Raw genomic sequence first — 6,782 nt, forward strand, 5'->3', positions numbered from 1 at the left:
CTCCTCCTCCTCCTCCTCCTCCTCCTCCTCTTTAATTCTCACGATCAAACAAATGCCCTTGCCCAAGGACAATTCTAAATTGGCTGCAATTTCCCCATGACTGATATATTTACAAACAACGACCCATGAGCATATATCCTCAAGATAAAGATAACACGAAGAATTTATAAATGGAGATGCACAACACACGTTTTGAAAGCACACTGAGCCACATCCTGAGTCCAATTTATTTTTAAATTGCATCTGATCTCTCACTGGCGTGAGTTATTTGATGCCTGCTAATGTGGGTCTGTGGGATTTCTTAGTGCATCTTGGCCCAGAGTCAGGAGAACTGTAGCAGCATGTTACTACAGGGCACACCTCAGCCTGATGACCTTTATTGGGTTTTTGATGCCATTTCGAGCTCAACTAGGAGGTGGCTGTCTTCAGGTTCAAAAGATTTTGAACTGATGTGGATTCAGATGTCACATAGGATACACTTCAAGCAGAATGATTTGCTCACATATATAAGATATATTTAATATATAAATTATATATATGACATCTTGATGAGTTTCTCAGGCTGGTTTTCAACCTCTGGAGTCTCACTGATGTCAGAGGCTCCACACTTAGCCTTCTGCTACACTCCGCGGATCAAAGCCGTTTCCCACCTGAGGACCACAGCACTCTGAGAGCAGCAGGCTGCCCTAGTTCCAGCACCACCTCCCTGCAGAGGCTCCTCTGCGCAGTATCCTGGTCCTGCCACTCCTGACAGGTGAGGCCCACAGCTGTGTCCTCAAATGATACTGACCCCATTTCCAGCTTCAGGGGCATTCAGCATCCTCTCCGTGGCTCTCTCAGAACACAGGATGACAGTGGCCACAACAGAGCCTTCTGCTTGCTCAGCAGAGAATGAATGTGGCAAAAATGCCTGAGATCTGGCAGTTTCTTAATAAACTCAGACGTAGGCTGTCTTCTCAGATCAACTCAGATGTGTTTTTTTTTTGAGAGAAACGGCAGTATGCACAGGCCCAAGCTTGAGTGGGTGTTTGTGGCAGCTTTATTTTGACTAGTTTTGGAGGCCAGGTGAGCCCCTTGCCTAATGAGTGAGCACTGGGCATATGAACAATGATCCTTACCCATCCTTGACCTAAGACAGCAGCTCTGGTTCCAGAAACCAAACACACAAACGGCAGATTTACAAGAGTAAATCCATTTGAGTAGTTTTGTAGAGCTAGGGATGAAACCTGATTGCTACTTGCTTTTTAGGCAGCTAATGACGAATTGTCTAAAATGACAGAACTTGTACTGCAGGTGTGGGTAAGCAAATTCCAGGACCATCATTCCGTGGAGGTGTGTGGGTCTGTGAAGGCAGTGGAGGCAGAGGGGTATTTCTACAGGTCCATCAGAGCCCGGGGGCTAAGGGTGCTTCTCTCCCCTGGTATGAGGAGGGACCATCTTCCTTCATGTTACAGGAGTCTGTGCCGTGTGAGTATATGGACAGGCAAGGCACAATATCGCCCTCCACAATTACAACTTCTCAAAGTCTTCAGCTTGGAGAATCAGTGTGTCAGGTTGATGTTTGTCCTTAACTCCTTCCTGGCTAATCAGCTCTTGGCCCACTCCCTGACAGAATCTTATGAGTAACAAGAAAAAAAATGGGTGCCATGGGATGCTCTTGAAGCAATGAAGTGGAATGAGAAAAAACAGACCTAGTGTGTGTCTTGCTGTATTCCATTATAGGACCACCAAGTGACATTCTGAAGAATACACAGCTGTAGGCCCAGAGCACACACTCAGAGAATGGGCTGAGTTATGCAGGACTGGATTTGTGTACAGGAGGAGACATGGAGGTGGGCATGAAGTGTCATGTCTCTGTATGCTTCAAAGCATATAAAGCATCACAAAACTGGACATTTGCACATGGCATTTGATTTTTTAAAGGGGGAAAGACAAAAGTAACCAACATAATTTGTGCATAGAGACACCTGTGTGTGGATTTCAGATTGTGGAGCAGGTGTGAAGGCAGAGCAGGTGTGAAGGTGGAGCAGGTGTGAAGGTGGAACAGGTATGAAGGTGGAACAGGTGTGAAGGCAGAGCAGATGTGAAAGTGGAGCAGGTGTGAAGGTGGAACAGGTATGAAGGTGGAACAGGTGTGAAGGTGGAGCAGGTGTGAAGGTGGAGCAGGTGTGAAGGTGGAGCAGGTGTGAAGTTGGAGCAGGTGTGAGGGCAGAGAAGGTGTGAAGGCAGAGACTGAGACAAAGGTGTGGATGGACTGAATGAGGGGTGTTAAAGACCTCATTAAGATGCTGAGCATGGTGACTGAAGCCTGTGATATCAGCACTTAGAAGGCTGAGGCAGGGGAATTTTGCTGTGAGTTTCAGACTATGTGGGCCAAATAATGAGGTCCCGTCTAAAAGAAAAAAAGAATAAAAATGCACAGTGTAGTTCAGTAAAGAGGCTCATGAGGGAGCAGCAAACACAGTGTGTCAACTTCTGCTACTTGGTGGCAGGGGGGCACTGAAGCATTTGGGGGAGATAGTCTGGGCTTATAGCAGCTACCTACCTGGAGCCTTCACCCCATCCCTACCTTTCATTTACTAGAAGCGTGAACACCTTACAGTGTCTGGAAGCTGGGCAGGATGGTGTCATGGTTGTAGGGATGGTTATTGATGATTAGACAGACAGATAGCGAAAGATTGCCAGAAAGGACAGGTAGACAGGCATCTCTGAGAGAGTAAAACCCATGTCTTGATGGTTTTCTCAGTGTCTTTGGATTTATGTCGCCTGAATTTCCTCTTCAGAGTTACAGTGTGTTCCTCATAGGGCTCTCTGGATCAAGCATCCACCTCTACCATTCCTGTCCCAGAGTGGACCCTGGGGAACAGTGGGCAGGTATCCTTGGACCCTCCAGGGCTAGATACAACACCACCCTCAGGTGGTCCGTGTATGAACCCAGTCAGCAGAGCATCTGAAGCCTGTACTTGTCTGGAATGAGAAGTAGGGATGGATGGCAGTGCACACTGTGTGAGGACTTACAAGGGCTCAGAACTCACCAGTGATGCTTTCTATATTCCCCTGAAGATGATGACCAAAGGGAGCCCCCTCCCCCTTTGCAGTTATTTCTCTTAAAGACTGCTGATGTCGAAGTGTCGAACTTTGCCATGGGGGAGAAACTGATCTTCTTAGCTCAGCATCTGTGGCAATGCCCTCGACTGAGATGACACAGACGGATGGATGGAGGGCTCTACAATGTGTTACTGTGTAGGGAGATTAACCAGTGAGGGACCGGGCACTTGCCACTTACAATAGAAACTCTTAGATCCTAAGCCTCCCCTACTTGAATCACTCTCCTGGGCAGACCACGCCATGCAGGTGGCATGTGTGGGCCTGGCTGGAGGAGGCACTACCTGCACATCTGTCGGTGGCGCTTACATAGGGTAGCAGAAAGGGCAGGGCTGGTAGTTGACTGTACCTTTATCATTCAAGGATAACAAAGGACATCAGTTCTAGAAGAATACAGGCTAAGTAGTCCTAAAGCTGTCTCTCTCTCTCCCTCTCCTTTCTCTCTCTCTCTCTCTCTCTCTCTCACTGTGTGTGTGTGTGTGTGTGTGTGTGTGTGCGCGCGCACGCGCGCTTGTTCCTTTGCTTTTCCACTTGTGCATCTGAATATTTATCACTCTGGATGTTTATATGTCTGTGTTTTCCAATTTGAAAGCTTCCAGTCCTCAGCAGGGAAATTCTGGAGCCCGCTGGAATCACACATCAAATAAGAGCATCGGAAGTCCAAAGTTGTGGAGCTGACTTATGTTTGGACGGTGGTGCACAGTGTTCTCAGCCTTCACAGAGCATTCTCTGCAAGGGCTCTCAAACAAAGCCCCCTGTTCAGAAAAATGGCATGGTGGGGATCTTCCCCAAGTCTCATCAGTATTGAACTCTACTGTGAATCTAACATTGTGGGCACCATGTTACGATTTTGATGACCTTCGATGATGCCTTCCGTGGTCTGAGGGTTTTTTAGATCCTTAGCTAAGCACCCATGTCAGCTTCCCACTTTATTTGTGTCATTTTTGCTTGTTTTGATTTTAAGAGAAACTTGTGAGAATTCTACCCACCAGAGATATAGTCAATGGGTGGGAGAGATGGCCCAGTTAGTGAAGTGTTGCCACACAAGCATGAAGACCTGAGTTTGGATCCCCTGAACCCTTTAAAACCTTGGCATAGTAGCAGGTACCTGAGATCCCTCTGCTGGAGAGTTGGAGACGGGATCCCTGGAGCTTGCAAGCAGCTTAGCTGAATTAGTGAGCTTCAGGTTCACTGACAGACCCTGTCTCTAAAGAGGTGGAGATCAATTGAGAAAGACTTCCAATAGTGACCTCTGGCCTAGTGTATGTGCACATTTAATGCCCACCTCCAAAAGAACACACACACACACACACACACACACACACACACACACACACACACACACCACTAAATAGATATATATTCTTGAATTTGGACCAGCAGAGGGCAGAAACCCCTGTTGTTGGAATGTGCTGCTCAGACTACTGACAAGTCACATTCTGGTATCGTGGCTTTCAGCATCTGAACCAATAGACACCCTTAAAGAGAACAGCTCCGTCTCCTGACTTCATCAGCATGCAGATGTCCAAATAGCCTTTATGAAATGAGGTATCAAAGGGCACACACAGAACAGTCACTCAAATCACAGTGGAAAAATACAAAAAACAAAACAAAACAACCCCCCCAAAAAAACCCTAACTTAAAATTATTTCTGGAGAAGGACCCCAAAAAAGTTGAATATTCTATCAGCATTGTCAATTTTAAGTTTACTTTTCACTCCTTTTTCTGCATTACCTGCTGGTATAGAGTTCACAAGAATACACTTACTGACCAAAGAGAAGGGCATGTTGGAATGAAAGTAATAAAGGTGTCTCAACTAGTCACAGCCACTGGCAATGCTACCAACAACAGGGCTCTTCAAATGCTGGTGTCAGCCTATTAGTATCTGATGTGGAAAATTGAAATTGTCACCTCAGACTGTATACATATGTATAGATAAACATATACAGTTATGTGTATGTGTATACATATCATCTTAGTTGTATATAACACTGTCTTAGTATTTAAGAATCCAAATTAGCCAGGTGATGGTGCAGGCAGTGGCTGGTGGCTGTGGTGGTCCATGCCTTTAATCTCAGCACTCGGGAGGCAGAGACAGGCAGATCTCTTAGTTCCAGGCCAGCCTGGTCTATAGAGTGAGTTCTGGGACAGCCATGGCTACACAGAGAAACCCTGTTAAACAAAAAAACCAAGAAAGAATCCAAATTAAGCAGGAATAGACTGATAGCTGAGGAGTCAGAGCCACCACATCTCTTTTCTAAACAAGCGGAAACACTAAGCATATTTATAATTGTGGGAGAAGAGGCGATCCTTTATTTTGTGTGATGAAACTCTACTGACGGCAGAGAGCTTAGGGACAAACAAATGAATCAAAGCATCTGCGATGTATGGATAACATGGTTCCTCGGGGGGAAACAGTCTCACACAATCATGATGTATAAAAAGAACACAAAGTCTCAATGCTGGTGTCACCCGTATTCATCCATGGATAGATGGCTGCCTTTGTACAGCTATGGCAGAGTTTAGTATTTGTGAGAGACCATATGGGCTGCAAACACTAAAATATTTAATATCTCACTGTTTATAGAAAACATTTACATAGCCTTTGATGCGAGCTCCGAGAAGCAGCCAGCTTCGTCTGTTTTGTATGCTGATGCATTCTGACTAATGTGGAAGGCACTTACTAAGCTTATATGTAATTAATGAGAGGCCATCCATGGCTAAATGGCTGGCTGGCTGGCTGGATGGATGGATGGGGTGGGTGGGTGGGCAGAGTGCATGAATGAATGATTGATGTGTGGGCTTGGGACTGACCAGCTTCTTTAGACTGTGAGTCTGGCAGCAGTCTCCACTTCTTGTGGAGTTCATCCAAAAGTCTCATCCTCCTCTTAAGGAACAGGCACAACAGACAGAAAGTGGAGGCTTTGTCAGGAGAGGCCGGTGGAAGAAGAAGAGCTCAGGGTTCAAATGATGGTGGCTGAATAATGGGCTGAGAGTCTACTGAGGAGCGGAAGATGTGGAGACCAGAGGTGCTGGTAAAGAGAGCGTGTGAGGAGCAGGAGATGGTGACTAGTGATGGCTGCTTGGAGGACCGGAACGAGGACAGAGGTTGAAATCACAGAGTTGGCTGCCAGACTGCGGTTTCCCAAAACATCTACAGTGCAGGGCTGTGCCTGGACCTGGCTCCTGGAACTGTGCTTTCTGTTCTCTCATCCAAACCACCACCTGTATAACAGAGGGCTCTTCCTTCCGGCTTCTCTTGGGTCAGCCCGTCAGAGATACAGGATATAGGTTGTCTTCCAAGTTCATGACCTCCTGGTATCTTGGAATGCTAACTCAGTGTTTGGAGTATCTAAAGAGGTGGTTAAGGTGAAGTGAGATAAGATGAGGAAATTAGGATACAGGCGCGGAGGGATGACCCTGTGAAGGAGGATATCATAGATGCTATCTGTGGATGCTAGCTAAGGAGATGCCATTTCCCAGAGGCCCAGTCAGGGTTGCTGGAGGGGGCGGGGATGTTAATTATATCCTTACCACTTCCGGGGTGCAGGGGAAAATGTTCCCATTTGGAGAAACACCACTTTATATCAAAATTCCCTGCTCATAATGTGTCTGTGAGTTACCACCTGTGACCCACACATGAACCTCAGAGTATCCCTCTCAGCACAGCTGACCTT

Source organism: Mastomys coucha, unplaced genomic scaffold (assembly GCF_008632895.1).
Source record: "Mastomys coucha isolate ucsf_1 unplaced genomic scaffold, UCSF_Mcou_1 pScaffold5, whole genome shotgun sequence".
In the NCBI taxonomy this organism is placed as follows: Eukaryota; Metazoa; Chordata; class Mammalia; order Rodentia; family Muridae; genus Mastomys; species Mastomys coucha.